Consider the following 21,004-nt stretch of genomic DNA (forward strand, 5'->3'; position numbering starts at 1 on the left):
TTAACTAAAATCTTAGAAAGAAAAAAAACATGTGTCCAAGGTTGGGGTTAGACTAACAGAAGGATTACACAGCAGTGAAGGCAACACTAAACATTTAAACACTGAAGTAGCTGTTTGAGGAGACTGTTGAGTTAGATGTAATGTTTTTAGAGATAAGAATGATTCCTACCTATCTGGTATGGGTAGGAGTATTTCACCTGAGGTGACAGGAGAGATATTAACTCCCTTTTTTTTTATGCTGTATAAGCAGTTTATAAACTAGCCTGTTGGCATGTTGGCAGTAGAGTGGAAGAAGCTTGGATTTGGGAGTTTCAGACTCAGCTCTGCCACTTATTAGCCATTTGGCCTAAACAAATTACTTGACTCTCTGAGCCTGCTTTCTCAACTAAAAAATGGGCACAATTACATCTCACTCGACTGTTGTTAGAATTAGCAATTATAAGCAGTGTATGAAAAGTAGCTGATATCATAGTTATAATTCAGATATAATTTAGTTTAAACAACACCTTATTTAATATTTATAATGAGTAAGAAACTGTCATAAGGTGGTTAGTCTATAATAATATGTTATATACCATTTTCTAGTTTCAAATTAAAAAAAATTTTTTAACATTTATTTATTTTTGAGAGGCAGAGAGAGGCAGAGCATGAGCAGGGGAGGGGAAGAGAGAGAGGGAGACACAGAATCTGAAGCAGGCTCCAGGTTCTGAGCTGTTTGTTAGCACAGAGCCTGATGCAGGGCTCAAACCCACCAACTGTGAGACCATGACCTGAGCTGAAGTTGGACACTCAACCGACTGAGCCACCCAGGCGCCCCATAGTTTCAAAATTTTTAAAAATACATGATCTCAGGGCACCTGGCTGGCTCAGTCAGTAGGGCATGCAACCCTTGATCTCAGGGCTTGTGAGTTCAAGCCCCATGTTGGGTGTAGGATTACCTTAAAAAAATACATGATCTCATTTGGTTCTCACACTAACCCTTAGAGCTAAGTACTTGTATCATCTGCTAATCAGGGAGGAAACTAAAACTCTGAGAAGTGAAATGACTTGTCCAAAGTCACTCAGCTAAGAAGGAGCACAGTAAGGTTCTGTGATTGCAAATTCAATATTAAAACAAAAACAAAAACAAAAACCTCCTTATAAGGAAGTGTATAAAATCCTTATAAGGAAGTGCATAGAATCAAAGAGGCTTTAAAGTTTGTTTCTTCCAATTACTAGGTATATTCAGATGAAGTGTACATTTTCCAATGCTGAATTCTGTTAGAAGAGTTTATATGATGCTGGCTAGTAGTCATTCTCATATTGCTGATTAGGTTGAATGTCATATGTGTGCTCATTATTTAAGCTAATAAGCTAAAAAAGATATCAGGAATAACTGAAACCTACATATAAATGAAAACTTACATCTTATTTGTTTTTTAGAAAGAGAGAGAGTGTGCACGTGCCAGCAGGGGAGTGACAGAGAGAGAGAATCTTAAACAGGCTCCACACCCAGTGTGCTGAGCGAGATGCAGAGCTCAGTCTCGTGAGATCATGACCTGAGCCAAAATCAAGAGTTGGATGCTTAACTGACTGAGCCACTCAGGTGCCCCAAAACTTACATTTTAAATGTTTGTATATCTAAGGGTTTATGTTTTGGGAGTCAACCTAGTGCAGTGGCACATGCATAGGGATTGGAGTCAAACAGATCTGGGTTTAGGTGCTGGTTTTTGAGTTCTGTGTCCTTGAGCTAGTTACTCAGTGTGAGCCCAGTGCTATACTATAGGGTGGTTTTGGTAATTGTGTGAGATAATGTACATTAAATACCTGCACAGTGCATATATGCACAATCAGTACTGGTTCATCTTTCTTCATCAAATCCACTAGTTTTCAATCATTGGACAAGTTTTTGAAGATGCGAGACATGACTGTGGTTTCAGTAATGTTAAATTATGCTACAAAGTAGCTACAAAGTAGCTTTTCCTCTCTGCCCATTCCTGCCCAAGTTTCCCTTGAAAGGCCCCAGCGAAGTCTTGGGATTACTCCCTTCTGTTTATATGAGATTTTAATATTTCCTGTAGCTATTTAGAAGTGAAACAAAGATTGTTCTGCTTCTTTATTATTGAAGAATAAGCCATTTAAAAATCATAAAAATTGGGGCACCTAGGTGGCTCAATTAGTTAAGTGTCCAACTTTGGCTCAGGTCATGATATCAGGGTTCATGGGTTAGAGCCCCGCATCGGGCTCTCTGCTATCGATGCGGAACCCCCTTGGGATCCTCTGCCTCCCTCACTCTCTGTTCCTCCCCTGCTCGCTCTCTCTCCCTCTCTCGAAAAATAAATAAAAACATTTTAAAAATTATAAAAATTATATAGGGTGAGAAATTCAAGCAGAGCTTGGCTGGGTGATTCTTCTCCTCCATGTGGTACTGACTAGGGCCACTGGTGGTATTTAACTTGTGGTGTAGAAAGTCTGGGATTCGGGAAGCCTTCATTCACTTATCTGGCCCAGTTAGAAGGCAAGGCCCAGGTGGGTCTCTCTTCCTCCCCATGTAGTCTCACAACTTCTCCACGTGGTCTTTCCAGCGAAGTTGTTGGACTTTTCACATAGTAGCTCAGGGCTCTCAGATCTGTGGTTCCATGAGACAGGAAGTAGAGCTGCCTATCTCTTAGAGCCTGGGCCCAGAACTTGGGACATTTACTTCTAGCATATCCTATTGGCCTTTGCAGATTCAAGAGGAGGGGACACAGAACCTACCTCTCCATGCAAAGAGTGGCAAGTAATTTGTCATGAAAGCACCTGAATACCATATGCTTGAAGAGACTATGTGTCAAAGGGGCACAATGCAGATTTCCAATAAACACAGTTACGTGCTAGATACTTTGTTGGGATAGCTGATCACTTGTGAATCTACAGCCGCAGATGTTCCTATGCACGTCTCCATTCCATTAATGGGTGGAGAAGGTGTACCTGGAATCTGCCCTTTACTTCTAGTTCTGTGAATTGCTTCATTATACTTTCATCTCTGCCATCCCTGATCTGATGGAATAGGAGATGTAATCTGTTACTCACATATTACTCAAATCTCTGTATAACTCACCACTTCTGGGAAATCTTCCCTAGACAAAACAGGAATAGCTAGCTTTCTCTCTCTGCTGGAGAGATGTGTACTGTGTGTCTTTAAAACTTTTCCAAAACTCAGAACAAAGAGAATTATTATCAGAAGGCGCACGCCAGTAAATTGTGCTTTGTTAAATTAAAAAAAAAAAAAAAAAGAGATGAGTACTCTTTAAGGTGATAGTGTTACACTCTACAGTTTTCAATCAAATTTAATTTCTGAGTTGTTACACTTAGTGATACCTCAGATGCTAATCCTTTTTAGCAGGTTAGTTGCTGTCTCAGTAGTTTTTGGAAGGTAGTAAGCAGCAATCAAGATTAATTATATTTTAGGTTAATTATATGTTAATTATAGTTATATTATACTATATTTAAAAATGTACAGGGTAGGTCTTAATTCCTAATAGGGCTTACCATGCATAACAGTTCTAGTTAGTCTTTTTGTTTAGCTGTGAATAAATAGAAATCTTATAAAGAATGAAGCATCTACTCACTTTCCTTTTAAAAAGTCAAAGTCCAATCACCCAGAAAAATTGAAATAGCTGTTACATTTATGGTTCTTTATTTCAAACTATGGCACACAAAAATGAGTGAGTTCTGACTGTAAAACTTAGTATATTTAGGGTAAACATGTCCCCAAACTCGACTTACTGTCTTATATACAAATGTACTTAAATATTACTGTCTCTAAAATGACACTGAGGTTTTACTGAAGTCAGAAAAATGATAAAAATGTTTATTCTAGCCTAAAACCTGTCTTGGTACTAACCAGAGGAAGTTAGGTGATTGTTTGTGAGCTAAATCAAGAGTCCTTAAACTCCATTATACAAATGATGCACTTCCCCCTTTGTATTGAGTTTAATGGCTTCACTCTTCAATAAAGCTGGATCCTTTGGCACATGCTTAGGAGACAGCCAGTGGTTTAGAGAGATATTGCTTTGAGGGCATTGGAGCAGCTGAGGGACTAACACTACTGAGAAAGGAAAAAGGACACTTTTGGAGTTAAAATAAGACAGAATGCATTTTTGGAGGAAATAGTGGCTGGAGACTGGCAGAATTCTCAACATCTCAGGCTAACACATTCTTGCTCAGTTTTCATTTGTACTTTGGAGGTGCTCTAGAAAGCTTAGACAAAAATAATTACAATACAAACATATAGTGCGTTTTTAGCCAGCCCATATACAGGAAATTCTCTGTTGGTGTAGGAACTGTTCTGATGTTCATTCCTTAAAGATTGGTTTTATTCCTCCTTGGTCGGGATGTAGGGGGAAGAGTTAGTGAAGAGTCCTCGTTTTATTTATCTCTAGCCACACTCTAAAAGCGTTTGAATCATTTTTGAGGAGAATCTGGGGGTGTTTGTATATGTTCTGGGCAGTGCTTGGCATTCTGCAAGAGACTGATGAGCAATAAGCAATGGTAATCAGCACATCTCCTTTGCCAGTGGAGCAGGAAGATCGCTGCTATCCTCTCAGCAAAGAGCAGACTAATAACCAGGGATTCGGGCCAACCTCTCCTTTCCGAGGCAGCTTCTTGTTATTTACTCTGGCTTAATGAATGGCCACCAGCTGGCAGACACAGCAGTTTCATAATATTTGCACACAATTTGTTTGGGTCAGTTTTTAATTTCTCTTTCCGTTTGAAGCCAGGGTTACCCGAAGGAGAATTCAGAGAAACTCTGAAGACAGAGGAGCGGATTTCGTTTTCTAGTGATTTCTGGGAGGAAATCTGGGACGCGCAGGGTGAAATCGAGTATCGTTTGGTTAAGGTTAAAAAAAAAAAAACAACAACCAGTGAGGGGGCCAGGTGGTGCTTCAGTGGGAGGGCCATGCAAGACGAAACCAGCTTTGGGGGAAGGAGGGAGCCAGGGAACGAGAGCAGGGCTAATGAATGAAGGGAATTCCGCTGAGCCTCCAAACCCTGGACTCCCACCCTCCACCTAGCTGCGGGACTTTGCCTCGGGAGGAAAGCCCCGGAATCCCGAGCCAGCGGCACGCTGGGGCTTACCGGAGCCCGCGGACGCGTGCGCCAGGGCAAAGGCGGCGGGCGCCTGTCCCTTTAAGGGGCCGGTCTCCGGGCACCGCCGGCCCAGACGCCGGGACGTGCCGGGGGCCGCCCCGCCCCGAAGCCGCCCGTTTCCTGCCGGGCGGCGCGACGGCACCTGAGCAACTGCGGCGGCGGCGGCGGCGGCGGCGCCTCTGAGCGGGCGGCCGGGGCTGTAGTGCCCGTGCCGCCGCGTCTTCCCGGTCTCCTTCCCCGGCTGCTTAGGGTAAGGGTGAGCAGGCCGCGCCGGGCCGGGCGCCGGCCTTGGGGACCAGGGTAGGGAGGGCTGTGCCGGCCGCGGTGTCCCAGGGCGGGCGGGAGGGCCGCGCTGGACGGGGGGCGCGGCCCCGGGGCCCGGACACCGCCCGCCGCCGCCACAGCCCGCTGGGTAGGCCTCGGGCACCGGGTCGCCACTGTGAAGCTCCTGCCTGGGTCGGGCCGCCGCGGTGGGAAGGCTCCGAGGGGCCGCTTGGCCTCGCCCGGCCGCCCAGGGCCCGACCCCGGCTCCGCCGCGGCGCCTACAAGTGTGGCCGGGGAGTCCCCCGGGGACGTCTCCCGGTGCGAGGTTGGCCGGAGAGGGCCCTGGGGTGACCGAGGCGCCTATTTTTAGCTGGGCCTGTGGGCCCCCAGGAGGAAGGCGGATTACCGCCTCCTCGGCCGGCGGACAGAGGGAGCGCGTCTCCGGCGGCGTCCCTGGGCCGGAGCTGGGCCATGCTTACGCCATGCTGGAATTTCAGTTCTCGCTGCCCCTCCGGATACTTAGGGAACCGGTGCTGGCCCTCTTCCCAGTGCCCCCTCCCACCGCCGGGTGCGTGTCCCTGGGTCACGGTCGGGAAGGGGGGGGAGTTGGGGCTGGGAAAGATGCGTTTGGGGAGAGTTTGGAAAAATCTCCGGACCGCCCTCGAGACGGGGGAAGTTATCCCTTCCTCTCCCTGAGGGGTGTGTCTTCCTTAGTGATTCCCCCTCCCCCTTCAGTTTCCAACAATGAGAATTTTGGCTTTGGGGAGCTAGGCAGAAAACCAAACCGGCAGCCTAGGAAAGTCATACGGTAATCAGACACCAGGTGTGGGATGTGCAGCCCCGCACGTTGGTTGTCGAGGAGCATGTGTGCACCAGAGAAGGGCAGCTCCCGGCGCCGGGAGCGGCATCCTAACCTTGTACAGCTGCGGCTTGATCAGGTTAAAGAGCGGGCTGTTTACTTTTAGCCTTTCCTTCTGGGAGGAAGGAGGAATCTAAATTCGTAGTTGGGCCTGTATCAGAAAAGGATTCCTTAGAAGGTATGTGAATAGGCACTGCTTAAAGAGCTAACTGTTCCAAGTTGTGGGTTTTTTGAGATGCTTTGTGGAAAGTCTTGAAAATTTTAGACAGCTGTAGCCTGCTATAGATAAACACCTTGGGGTGAACAGAGCACTTTGAATTGTTTAGGAATTGATTTAAAAATTGAGTTTTTGCTAAATTAGGTTGCACTTGTTCTCTCACCTAGTAGGCAAATGGCCACACTGCCTCCAGCTTGGCTAAAACGGTTGCCAACAAGACTGGGATGATCTTTGCAAGAATAACACTGAGTAACACTAACTTTGGAGAATGCGGTGTTCTATTTACTTTACCTTTATGAGACTCATAATCACACTGAAGCTTAAAATAAAAGAAAGCCAATGAAAAACTTTCTTTAAATATTAAGCTCTTTCAAATTGTAAGGGATATTGAGTATTAACCTTTTCTTGATGACTCAGGGTCAACATTCTGAAGAGTCATTAATTTATGATTTTGTTCCAATTTAGGTTTTTCTATGTCATTCCTTAGCATCAGTAGTCTTTTCTGCTTGATGCATGTGTTTTCTTGGGTCTCTGGCCCCAAGCATCCTTCCAGTTTGTAGGCTTTAATGTGGGAAGAACATTTTAATAATTAGCTGTTAATTAAGTCAATATGGATTTTTAATTTTTTTATTTAATTTTTAAATTTTTTTAATGTTTTTTGAGAGAGAGAGAGAGAGTGTGAGTGGGGCAGAGAGAGAGGGAGACACAGAATCTGAAGCAGGCTCCAGGCTCTGAGCTGTCAGCACAGAGCCCGGTGCGGGACCGGAACTCACTGTGAGATCATGACCTGAGCTGAAGTCAGATGCTTAACCAATTGAGCCACCCAGGCGCCCAATCAATATGGCTTTTTTAAAGTGCCTAAGAAGTGAACGCTTTTTTGAAACTTCTACGACTCAAGATTGTTACTGTTATTAAAGTTAAAATAGAATTTTCCTTAAAAATATGGAAGATATAATTTTAGTTAAATATTATAATTTTTGTGTGGCAAAGTTTTTTTTTTAAATTTTTTTAATGTTTATTCTTGAGAGAGAGAGAGATAGAGGGACAGAGAGAGAGCATGAACGGGGGGAGGGGCAGAGAGAGAAACGGAGACGTGAAATCCGAAGCAGGCTCCAGGCTCTGAGCTGTCAGCACAGAGCCCAATTTGTGGCTCGAACCCATAAGCCGTGAGATCATGACCTGAGCTGAAGTCAGACGCTTAACCGACTGAGCCACCCAGCTGCCCCTGTAGCAAAGTTTTAATCTAAAGGATCTCATAATACTTTGTAAAAATTTCATTTGTTAGTAAATTTAGTATTTTCAGGAAGTACTTTTGGATTTTTCAGGAATCTGACCTCTAATATGTAATAAAGAAATGTAGAGAGACCATGCTTTGCAGGAGCATCAAATATTTGAGGGTAACATCTTATAAGCTGCTTGTTCTGTGTACTCTTTAAGTTTTTAGTTATTTTGAAGGTAAATCCAGACTACTTAGAGGCTAGAAGTGAGTAACTGGTTCTTTAGAAATGACATCAGTCACTGTTATGCATAGAGTTGAGTTTCATTCCTTTCTCTTTCCGTTTTTGTTAACATGACTTTGGATGTTCTCATCCTGAAAATGTAGTTTATATGCAAATCACAGGGAAAACATTGATTTAGATAGGAGTATATGCTACTTTTTCTATACACAAAATTAAAATCAAACGGGGAAAAAATCTTAAGCAATATGAACTAAGCAGTTTGATTAACTTAACCTGTGGTATCTGAGCTCTAGAAAAAGAAAAGTAATGACAATTTATAATTATTTGTATGCCGGGCTGTTGACTTGCTGTTTAAACGAGTTTTTGGTCTTTGAGAGAGATGGCAGTGCAGACCATTTAGGCTTTTTTTTTTTTTTTTCCCTCCTCTAATGTTATAGACTTTTATGTTAAAAAGATAAAATAGACAAAATATACTTTTAGTGCTAAGACTAATTTTAGTAGAGACTCCAATAGAAAATAGAGTATTTCTAGGAATTATTTAAGAAATGTTCCACTCCTTTTATAAAAGTTATGATTTAGTATTTTACATATCACTTTACTACAGTCTGATTAAGAACTTTTAATTTAAATCTGGTTTCAGCAAAGTGATTTGTATACAAGTGGAACTTAAATTAATTTGTTTATACTCCCCTCCTTCAGGGACAGTGTTTTTTGGGTTTCTTTCCTCACTAATTGCTTTGCTCTTTCTGCCTTATGATTCATCCTCTACTCTTGAAGTTGAAGTACTCAGTCCTTGGTTCACTTTTCTTTTTATATTTCTCTGGTGATCTCATCCAATGTCATGGCTTTAAATACCTATATGCTGATGGCTTCCATATTTATATCTCCGGCCCAGGCTTTCCTTCTGCACTCCAGACAACCTATTCTGCATTTCTGCTTGTAGGTGAAGTACTCAATTCAAACTGAACTTCCATTTTTCTCTTTAAACCTGCCTCAGATACAGTCTAGTCCATCTCATTTGGTGGTAGCTCCATCCAACATTCATGCAAAAAAAAAAGTTGGAGTCATTTCTGACTTATCTCTTTCACACTTGGCATTCTTGGTTCTATCTTATCTTGAAAATATATCTAGAATCAAGTCACTTCTTACCACCTGTATTGCTTTCGAGGCTGGTCCTGGCCATCTTATCTCTAGCCTAGATTTCTGTAGTTAGCCTCCTAACTGGCCTTCCTGCTTCTTCCCTAGCTCCCTTTGGTCTTTTTCAACTCAGCAACTAGATTCTATCACTTGTCTCCTCAAAACCCTGCAATGACTTCTCATAGGCAAAGTAAAAGCCTTTACATCGGCTGTTGTCCCTCTTTGGATCACTTTTTCCCTAAAAAATCATCATGGCCAACCCTGTAGTCTTCAAATCTTTGTTCTTCAAATGTTTTTCAAAAGGTCTATCTTATTTTATTTGAAGCTGTACTCCCCTACTTGTGATCCCTGTATCTTGCTCTGTTTTCTCCATGGCACTTGCCACCTTCCAACACTATATAATTTCTTTGTTGATTGTGTTCATTGTCTCTCCTGTGTGTCCCCAACACACACTATAACTTCTGTGAAGGCATGGCTTTTTGTCTGTTTTGTTTATTGATGGATCTTAAGGGTTTCGGTCAGTTCAATAAAGATTTATTAAATATCTATTCATTATAAGTGAATTAAATCCTTATTCTGCAGTTTCTCACTGTGATGGATACCTCATTCTTGGATACATATAGTTTTCAGTTTACTCCTTTCCTAGGAGCAGAGAGCAGCAGAAAAGTGGCAGGAGGCTTTTGAGAACCCCTTGTTGGAGAGAGTGATGTTAGAGTGTTGTGGAGATCTTTTGGACCTTCTCTGTGTGATTAGGACCATTGGTTAGATAACTTGCATGTTTTAACTTAGAACATTTTTATTTGGATCAATCTCTTGTCTTTGAGTAAGGGGTTACTAATCTTTTTTTCTGTAAATCATACCCTAAAAGCATTGCCTATGATTTCTAGTATTGGTTTCTTTAAAATGGAATGAAAATGTAGGCACTGGGAAACTTTCCAAGTTAAAAATCATTCTAGATTTTCCATTCATTCATCAAGGCCTTCCAAAGGATGTAACTTAGTTTTTATAGAAATAACAGTTTTTGTTTTCATTCTTCTATTTAATGGATTTATAGAAATAAGTGAGTATATAGGAGAGTAGACTGCTAGCCAGAAACATTTAGCTTTCTGTGTAGACACTGGCCTATGTATTTTTATCAAGGGGAGAAATGTCATTTACTCCAGTGAGAGAGCTCCTTTTAGATAGTTTTCATGTTGAGTAAGTTTCATAGGGGCCATAGTATCCAACTGCCTACCATTATAAGAGGAAAATGTCCTTTATCCATATTTCTTTATTTTGACTGTAACATTTATTTATTTTTTAATGTTTGTTTATTTTTGAGAGTGTGTGAATGCGTGTGCTAGTGGGGGAGGGGCAGAGAGAGAGAGAGAGAGAGAGAGAGAGAAACAGAGGATATGAAGCAGGCTTTGCACTGACAGCAGAGAGCCCCATGCAGGGCTCGAACTCATGAACCCATGAGATCATGACCTGAGCTGAAATGGGATGTTTAGCAGACTGAGCCACATAGGCACTGTGACTGTTAGTAACATTTATGATTAGTTACCAGAACTTACATGATTTTCAGTAATTGTCTATCACAAGACTTGATGTTATACTACATTCTCACTGGAAAATGTGAGAATTTTTTGCACGAGTCATTTAATTTGCCAGGGAAACAGTGTGGTCTGGTGTAGTAAGCTGGAGGTCAGTATTTAGGAGACCTACAAATCTTAGACTTTACTAACTCCAAGATTTTATGTAAGTCCCCCCCCCCCCCCCCCAGTAGTTGAATTATATAATGTATGGTGTAGTGGAAAAAGCATGTGTGCTAGGGAGACTTAAGCGCTTAGGTTCGGCTCTGCTAACTAGTACCACTTACTGTATGTGTGAACTTAACTGTCTTAAACTGCCTGAGGTTCATTTGCCTTGCGTGTATTATCTTACTAGTTGCTACATAAGTGATGGCTAATATTAGGGTGCTTATTTGCTGTTAGTCTCTGTAAACACTTATGTACGGTGCCATATATAATCCTCTTAAACAGTTTTATGGGATAGGTACTATTTGGTGGAAACTAGGGAAACAGGTTAAATAATTTGTTTAAAGAGCAAGTAAGAGGAGGAACCTGAATGTGAACTGAGGTATTCTGATCTAGAGCCCATCCTGATTCATCGAACTGTTTTGAAAGAATGCTTTCTAAAGTAATAATAATAATAATGGGGTGCCTGGCTGGCTCAGTTGGTGGAGTGTGTCCCTCTTGATCTGGGGGTTGTGAGTTCAAGCCTATGTGGGGCATAGAGATTACTATACATGAATGAATAATAAATAGGCACTGTCTATGTGCAGTTATCTGTTAGGTATTAGAAAGCTACATTAATGTTATACAGGTTTTTTTTTTCTCCCAGAGTTAGAGGATTGATTCTTAATGTTAGCGACTTAAATTTGAGGACTTGAAATTTTTCAAGTGGAGAAAATAGTAAAAGCAACTTAAAACCAAATATTATATAAAATGTTTTATGTAGAAACAGTAGGTAGACTATGCTCTTTCTAGATTCCAAGAAATTTTCTCAGGCTCATTTCTGTGAATGTGTGTTATGAGTTACTGCTGTAACTGCCCACTCTGAAGTGGGAACTTTGTCTTCTTTACCAGGGAACTATATTTCTTGTAGTAGGTGGTACTCAATTTGATGAATGAATGAATTGCTTGTTTGAAAATGATTGGGACTCATTGAGCCTTCTGCTTCTCATTTGTGCCATCAGTCTTCTGTTAGCATGGCTAGTTGATTTACATGGAATGCCATGTAAAGTGAGACCAAAAATAAGGGTTTCAGGTTTATTCTTGGGAGCGGAATGGAAAATGATTTAATACACGAATTCCAGCAAAAATATTTTTGTGCATAGTACCAGTTAACCTTGTTGATTAGTAATGTAAGTCTTCTGAGTAAAATGTGTGCATACATAATTTAGTGATTGCATGTGTTTAGATCTAGTTATCTTTGAAATAAATTTGAACAGGCTAAGCTGTACATTGAAAGCTCCCCAGTGTTCTGAATGCTATGTTGCTGAACATTTAAGATGTTTTCTTAAATTTTTAATATCCACACACAGGTTGAATTCCTTTATGTTGCTTCTGACCTGTATTCAGTTTATGGGAAGTCATGTTTATTTGAAATGTGTTGTGTAATTCTTTCACATTTTCATAACCTGGATGTCTGAGGGTGGCTGAAGGTTATGAATTCTGTGAAGTGAATTTCTCAAGCTTGTCATATTGGTACTCTTCATATCTGGGTACAGTTTCAGGTTCTCTGGTGTATAATAATCCTTGTGGTTGATACCCTTTTGCTAATGAATGGGAGTAATTTCTTAAATCCCTTCCAGTTTGACCTAGATGTTAACTATAATTTTAAGTTTAAATTGGATCCTTTATAAAAGCGACTTAGTCATTTTGCTCTTTTGGTTGTTGGGGGTGGGAGAGTGTCCAGAAAATTGCATTTATTTTTAACTTGAATAACGTCTTTCTGAGCTTGAAATTTTTGGAGCAGTTTTCAAGTAAAATACACATTTAAGATTAGCCTCGGAATTCTATGTAAAATATAACCCATGCATTTACCTTGTCTGATGGGGTAGGGGAGACAAGAAATACTTTATAAATATAAAATAACTGAAATGAACCAGGCTGAATTCTTTCCTGCTTGTCTAGCATTGTTTATATGGTATAAATAGGTGAGTAATCATATTCTATATTCTTTCAGTTTTATTTAAGCAAAACATCCCAGCAGCATTTAAAATAACATACCAATTAAAAAAAAATTTTTTTTTTTTTATTTTAGAGAGAGTGAGCACAGGGCAGGGTCAGTGGGAGAGAGAGGATTTTTAAGTTTATTTATTTTGAGAGAGCGTAAGCAGGGGAGGGGCAGAGAGAGAGTGGGACAGAGCATCTGAAGCAGGCTCTGTGCTGACAGCAGTGAGCCTGATGTGGGGCTTGAACTCACAAACTGTGAGATCATGACCAGAGCTGAAGCTAGAAAGAGAGAGATTGAGAGGTTGAGAGATTTTAATTTATATTTATCTCTTTCTACTTGTCATTTTTTTTATTTTGTTGAAAGTTAAAACAAGTATTGAATGATTCAGGTGTACAAAAGCATATAGAATATGTTGTACAATTTAAAGATGAAATATAAAAGAAATACCTTTGTACCAAATATCTGTGTACCTTTCACTCAATTTTAATTTTTTTTTGTTAAAAATTAAGTACATAAAAACAAAATAAAATATATGAAAGATAAAGAGTAAGGATGCAGTGAACAGCCTTGTATCTAATACTAGTTCAAGAACATTATCCTAACTTTTTCTTTCTTTTTGTGCTACTCTTCCCTGCCCCCCAGAAGTAACCATTATATTTGCCTTTTTTGTTTTTTGTGGGTTTTTTTAAGTATTTATTTATTTACTTATTTATTTTTTTAAACATTTTTAATTTATTTTTGGGACAGAGAGAGACAGAGCATGAACGGGGGAGGGGCAGAGAGAGAGGGAGACACAGAATCGGAAACAGGCTCCAGGCTCCGAGCCATCAGCCCAGAGCCTGACGCGGGGCTCGAACTCACGGACCGCGAGATCGTGACCTGGCTGAAGTCGGACGCTTAACCGACTGCGCCACCCAGGCGCCCCTTAAGTATTTATTTTTAAGAGAGAGAGAATGCGAGTGGGGAGGAGCAGAGAGAGAGACACAGAATCTGAAGCAGGCTCCAGGCTCTGAGCTGTCAGTGCAAATCCCGACATGGGGCTCGAACCCATGAACCGTGAGATGTGACCTGAGCCGAAGTTGGACACTTAACCGACTGAGCCACGCAGGCGCCCCAACTTTTTTTGCTTTTATTTTTGTTTTTTGATGACTTTTTTTTATGTGATTTTACCACATCTATTTCTATCCCTAAAATATTTTTTTTTCTGTTTTGTTTTTGAACTCTATATAAAAGAGATCCTTCTGTATGAGTTCGTTTGCAACTTTCTTTTTACCCTCAGCTTTATGGTCCTGATATTCTTCCACCATTTTGCATATAGCTCTAATTCATTCACTTTCACTGCTGCATGGAATTTCATTATATGAATATATTTCACTTTATTACCTATTGACGGGCATTTGGGTTGTTTCCACTTTTGCTATTATTAAAAACTCTGCTGTGAACATCTTGCATAGGTGTATTGGTACGCTTGCATACATAAATATCTCCAGGATAGTGTTTTTAAAAATGTTTTTGTTACTAACAGTAGGAAATACATTTTACATTATGGGACTCAGTACATTATCAGATGTGCCACATATAGAACAAGAAAGTTTGTTGAAAAAAACCCACACCTATGTGATGGTAGGACATTTCATTAAAAATAAGATAATTAAGACCCACTAAGTCAATTTTTCTACTCACTAATGAGTTGAGATTTGCCCTTTGAGCAAATTGTTTTGGACTTTCTGTTTAGTTAGGAGTGGAATTGCTGAGTTGTGGGGGGGGGGGGGGTGCATTTTCAGCTTTATTAGGCAGTGCCAAATTGTTTTCCAGGGCAGTTGTGCCAGTTTATTCCCCTCACTAACGTGTACATGTGATGGCTCCACATTCTTGCCTATACTTGATAATTGGCAAATATTAGAGTAAGCCTCATGATACCTTGTAGGTTTTGCATTTCTGCTTACTGAGAAGAAACATCTTTTCAAATGTTTGCTGGCCATTTTTGTTTCCTTTTCTCTGGAATGACTGTTGATTTTTCTGTTGGGTTGCTTTTCTTTTTGATAGGAGTTCTTAATAGGTTCTGAATATTAATTCTTTGCTGATTAGTATCACAAATGTCTTCTCCCACTTTGTGGCTTGTCTTCTTTGTTATATAGTGTCTTTGTTAATAGATAAAATTTTTAATTTTGTTGAATTTATCAGTATTTTCCTTTTATGATTTATACTTTGTGTCTTGTTTAGGAAATCCTTCCCTACCACAAGGTTATAAAGATATTCTTACATGTCCTCTTATAAAGTTTTATGTTGCCTTTCAAAGTTCTTTGCCTGGAATTAATTTGTGTTTCTTCTCTTTTATGCTACTGTTTTCTGTAAAATTTTACTGCTTAGCATTTCAATTTGGTTTTTTTAAGGGCTAGAATGTGTGAATTTAGTAGATGCTTTGAAATAAGTCTTTGAATTACTAGTTTTATGCATTGTCCACACCTTGCTTTTAGAGTCATGAGAGTATTAAAATATGGATAGAGTTTAAAGTACGGATAAATTTGAAGTCTCCACTCTCTCCGGGTGACATTATAAGAGATTTGCAAACATTTCAGTGATGCCAGGGTTTGCATCTGGTTTTCTTAAGTTGTTACGGATACTTGTTGTGAAGCAGTCTGGTTAATTATTTCCTTAAATAGCAGCTCATTGTGCTTGGTATTTCACAATTTCACCACAGTGTACTGTATATGAGGACAAACATCTATATATCCAACTAGTACTAAGAGTATGTATACATATAATCTGAGGAATCTGATCTTCAATTTTGGAAAATTCTCAGCTCTTCAAATATGGCTTCTGTTATTTTCACATCTTTTTTGAAAAACCTAAGTTGGGGTCTTTGTACCTCAATTGCTCTTTCAGGTTTTTTTTCTCTTTATTTTTCTGTGCCTTATACTAGGTGAATTCAGTACTCTATAGCAGTTTACCAATTCTACTCTGTTCAGTCTGGACTTCATTTTGTCTGTTGAGTCTATTTGCCAGTATGTATAGTTTTCATCTCTTAGATTTGGAGTTGCTTTTTCATATGCACCCATCTATTTCAGTTCTATTTTTGTTTTATAACCTTTTTGCTACTTTAAAAAAAGGAGTCTTTTTATCTCTGACATCTTTAACATGTTGAAATTTAAAAATCTTTATGAAGACTGTTTTATAAAACTAGTACCATTTGGTGTTAATGTTTTTTATTGATTTCTCCCCCTCCCTCATCATTAATTTTCTTCCTATGGTTTGGGGTTTTGGTTTGTCTGGCTTATTTTGAGTAGAGATGTAAAACAATTTTTTTTTTCCATCTGTGCTAAATCCCCTGTTACCTCTCATTTTCAGCTGTTTCTACCTGGCTCACTGTGCCTCTAGTCACAAAATAGGTCTATTCTGGAACAGTTAAAAAAACACACACACACGCACACACACAAAAAGCAAAGTGGATACAAGTGTTTATAATATGCAGTCCTGTACTGATAAAGGAGATGATTTTGTGTGTGTGTGTGTGTGTGTGTGTGTGTGTGTGTGTGTGTGTGTCTTATTAAAAGTAGAAGAGAGGGGAGCCTGGATGGCTCATTTGGTTAAGCATCCACTTCTCCACTTCTTGATTTCAGCTCAGGTCATGATATCCCAATTCACGGGATCAAGCCCTGTGTTGGGCTCTGTGCTTGGGATTCTCTCTCTCTGCCCTTGCCCGGCGCTTACTCGCTTGCTTGCTTGCTTTCTCTCTCTCTCTCTCTCTCTCTCTCTCTCAAAATGAATAAATAACATTAAGAAATAGAAGAAAATGAAGTCTAAAAAATGATGGTTACTTATGAGGGAGAGACCTACAGTGTAGAAAAGCACAAGGGTATAATTTGTGCTTTGAATTAATTTTTCTTAAGACTTGACTTTGGAGACATTTAGATATTTTACATAATTGTTAAATGAAAATTTAAAAACCCTTAAAAATAAAAAGTAAAATGAAACCACTGAATCTTACTTGTATTCACTTGGTGAACACCAGAGTGAACTATGCCATGTGACTTTAAAACATGGTAACTTGGCTGTATATCCCAATTGAAATATACCCTGGGAGGAGAGTGGAGGAAGGATGGCAAAAAAGGCAAATCTCAAACTACTATAATCATAATTTTGGTGGTTAATGTATATATATGTTGTTATTCCTGTACTATGTAATGTGCGCATTGTGGGCTAAATGAAATGAGTGATTACGCTGGTGTTGTTGAAAACAGATTTTTAGCATTGTTGAAAACAGATGTAGTGTTAAGGTCAGTGAAATGACATAAAAATTCCATAGTACTAATTTTAGTGAAACGTTCTATATGCCCTCATGCAATAATTTAGCTTAAAATATATACATTTTCTGGTCCTTTTTGACTAAGAAGACCTAGAAATAATGACTGCCTTAGTAGCAAAAAGCACTCCTGGTGCCTATATTGTGGTCTTTAAATACCTTTCACAATAAAACTAAATTAGTGCTCAAAATGGGCATTTTCTCAGTCTAAGCAGGAAATGTATGAGACAAACTTAAAATTTAATGATTAGTTTCTGTTACAGTATGATACAGGGTTAGATACTTAAAACAACACACATTTATTATACCATGGATTCTGTGGGTCAGGAGTTTAACTGGGTCTTCTGCATAACTGGGTCTACAGTGTTTCACAAAGTTGCTGTTAGGGTGTTGACCAGGGCTGGGGTCTCATGTGAGGCTTAGCCGGGGAAAAATATACTTCCAAGTTCATGTAATTGTTGGTAGCATTCAGTACTTTACAGGCTGCCTAAGCGAAAGCCTCAGTTTCTTGCTGGTTATTGTCCAGGAGGCTGTTTTTAGCTCCTTGCTCCATGGCTTTCTCCATAGGCAGCTTACCAACATGGCAGCTTGCTTCTTCAAAGCCATTAAGGGAGACGAAGCATGTCCTAGTAACATGGGTTACAGTCTTAAGTATCATAATCATGTGTATGTAATCAATTACATCCTGTCACCTTTGCCATACTTTTTTGATATGAAGCAGGTCACAGATCTCACTCACCCTTACCAAGAGATTGCACAAGGGTGAGAACACCCAAGTGGCAGAGACCATGAGGACCACTTTAGAGTCTGTTTGCCACAGACTAGAACATACCTGAAGCAATAGAGGCAAAAAGTATGAGGGTAGTGTTGAAACAACCTAGGAGCCGTCCTGAATAGGATCCCATTGGCCAAAAGGGAATTTGAACATCAATAAAGATAATAACTAATGAATTGAAACCAATCAAATGTGTTTAACCTGTGAATCCATACTACAACATTTTTTAACAAAAACCTTTAATTAATTGCTGTTGGACCAGCTTATTGTTTTGACAATTGGTAAATAGAAGCATTTATCCTACTCATATGAATTGTTTCTCAGGTCAGGGAAGAAATTTCTATAGATGTATTCTACCTAATCAAGAAAGAATGATAGACTTAGAATACCACCAGTTTGCATCTCCCTAATGAATAATGTCTAGGCAAGGATAACCAGTAGCTGCTACTATCACTACAAAGGGGGAGACATCTGGACATTAGATACATACTTTTGGAAATATGCCACGTTGTCTGTGCTGTAGTCTTACACTCAAGTCATAATCCTGAATGCGATGTAGCCTCTAAATTTGCCAATTTATTGGAAATAAAAAGGACTAAAAACTTGTTAAATACTATGAAGATGCTAACAACCTATTTATACTAGGAATCTCTACACCAGCTACGTGCCTTTTCCAACCCCAAATTCTAAGAATTATAAGAAACTGAATAATAAAAAGAGAAACAAGGATGATGAAAGGAGACAAGAAATGTATCAATCACAGTTCGAGCCCCATGTTGGGATCTGGGCTGACAGCTCAGAGCCTGGAGCCTAGTTCTGATTCTGTTTCCCTCTCTCTTTGCCCCTCCCCAACTTGTGCGTGTGTGTGTGCGAGCGCGCGCACGCTCTCAAAAACAAATGAACATTAAAAAAAAAATACATCAATCACAGAATAACTGAAAAGATATTTATAGTTATGGGGAGATGTGAATGTTTTATCTGTCATTTTAAGTGTTTGGAATAAAACCATCCTTATGGAAGTCTTCATCTTCATTTTTACCTATTCCTATTTTTTAAATTTATTTGAGAGAGAGAGACAGAGAATGTGCGCGTGTGCACACAGGAGAGGGGCAGAGAGAGAGGGAGAGAAAGAATCTCAAGTACACTCCACTCTCATCACAGAGCCCTAGGAAGGGCTCGGACCCCTGAACTATGAGATCATGACCTGAGCCTAACCAGGAGTCAGGCTCTTAACTGCCTAACCAACTGAGCCATCCAGGTGCCTCTCCTAATTTGTTTTTTGAAGCTCAGCTCACAGTATCCTGACTGCTCTAGTTCTGTGATCTGTTCCCTTCCTTTGCTCAACTCTGCCTTCTTTTAATCTTGTTGGGTTATTATTCAACTCTTCAGAATAAATTTGATTTTAGTATCACACTAATTTGTTATGATTACAATCAATTAAAATCTTTAAGCCTTGAAGTGTGATTCTTATTCCTACTAGTTGATCTCACTCATCCTATGTTTCTTTAGTCTATTTTGGTGTATAGGTATCCCTTGCTAGTCTAGCTGAGGCTGAATAATTTTTTCTTTTTGAGATAGAACTGGTGTCCCTTGCCCTCTAAACTCTTATGGAACTCAGAATCAGATGTATTTATCCTCGCTTTAATATCTTGAATTCATTCTTGAAAACCCTGCTGCTAAGCGAAAAGCTATTACATGAAAACATTCCATTAATTTTAATGGTAAGTTATGTTGTGTTCCATCTCAACTGACCAATTTCACATGTAAGAAAATATTAATCTAGCAATGAAGATGAGTTAATGTAAATAGAAACAATTTGAAAACAAATACACTTTGATTGTAAAATGTAATAGGTAAAATGAAGACATATCATACCAAAGGGAAGAGAAAACTTGATGGTGGTGGTGGTTGGTGGGGTGTTACTCTTTGGAAAGTTTATTCTTTTTGTACTGTTTTCTGCACTAATTTCAGCATTTTTGGAGCTCAGGGTTATCTTGCATTTTATCTGCACTTGAGTGGCGCTTGGATGGCTCAGTTGGTTAAGTGTCTGACTTTGGCTCAGGTCATGATCTCACGGTTCATGAGTTCAAGCCCCGCGTGGGTCTCTGTGCTGACAGCTCAGAGCCAGGAGCCTGCTTGGATTCTGTACTCCCTCTCTCTCTGCCCCTCCCCTGCTCGCACTCTCTCAAAAAATGAATAAACATTTAAAAATAATTTTATTTGCACTTGAAAGTCAAATTATGGCTCAGATAGGCACCTTCAGAGGAATAAAGGCCAAACACAAGTCCTTTAAACAGTGTGGAAATTTAAGCCAGGCAGAAACAATGGAAAAGTTGTAGAAGATGCTAGCTCTGCGGTCCTCTTGACTGGCATATGTGTACAAAGCAAAATGTGCTGGGTTCATCCAGTTGTGTGTAGTATATTGATATGTATGATATAATTGGAAACCATTATGTTAAATAAATTGTTGAGCATGTCTTTAGCTGAAATCATAATGTTGAAATTTTATTGTAGAATATTTAGTGTGCATTTAGGTGAACAGTCCCTAATACAAAAAAAAAAAAAAAAAGCCATTGTTAGAAAAGTAGTACTTTTCAAGAGCCATTTTCATGAAAATCAGTTAATTGAATTATTTATTTAATAGAGTTTATTTATTTATTTTGAGAGAGAATGCATAAGCAGGGGAGGGACAGAGAGAGGGAGAGAGAGAGAATCCAAAGCAGTCTCAGTGTTGTCATCGAGGAGCCCAATGCAGGGCTTGATCTCATGAACTGTGAGTCATGACCTGAGATGAAATCAAGAGTCGGACACGTAACCTACTAAGTTACCCAGGTACCCCTGGACAATTTATTATGTGAGGTAAATCTGTAGACTGAAATAACATGGCATCCCTCCTTATCTAAGCTAGCTACTGCTACTGGAATTTCTGCTCTTCCAGCTGGGGAACTGAAGGAGTTTGGTGGCAAAGGATAAAATAAAAATCTTACTTTATGAAACATTATTTAGTTGGTTTATCCTTTGTTTTCATTCCTCGTTTGAGATATTCTTATGTTCAACACATCATCATAAACTGACTTATTCAAGAAATTTATTAAAATGTAAGTAAGTTCAGGCAGAGAACAGAGAGTCCTTTGATAGGTGATTAAGGCACTTTCTA

At 39.5% G+C, this 21,004-nt stretch overlaps 1 protein-coding gene across 8 annotated transcripts in view; it reads left to right on the top strand.

The window, feature by feature from the left end:
• The first annotated feature begins 5,234 nt into the window (after nucleotides 1–5,234).
• The window catches only part of KTN1 (kinectin 1), a 107,808-nt gene continuing 92,038 nt past the window's right edge, over nucleotides 5,235–21,004 (top strand). For 5 of the 8 annotated variants that reach the window (XM_060619899.3, XM_060619900.3, XM_060619903.3 and 2 more), the window contains exon 1: nucleotides 5,236–5,362. The gene's annotated coding sequence lies outside the window, so the exon portion shown is untranslated. Of the gene's footprint in view, nucleotides 5,363–21,004 lie in introns of all 8 variants that reach the window. The other 3 variants (XM_060619896.3, XM_060619897.3, XM_060619902.3) reach the window with 1 other exon arrangement.

Source organism: Panthera onca, chromosome B3 (genome assembly GCF_046562875.1).
Source record: "Panthera onca isolate mPanOnc1 chromosome B3, mPanOnc1 haplotype 2, whole genome shotgun sequence".
NCBI lineage: Eukaryota > Metazoa > Chordata > Mammalia > Carnivora > Felidae > Panthera > Panthera onca.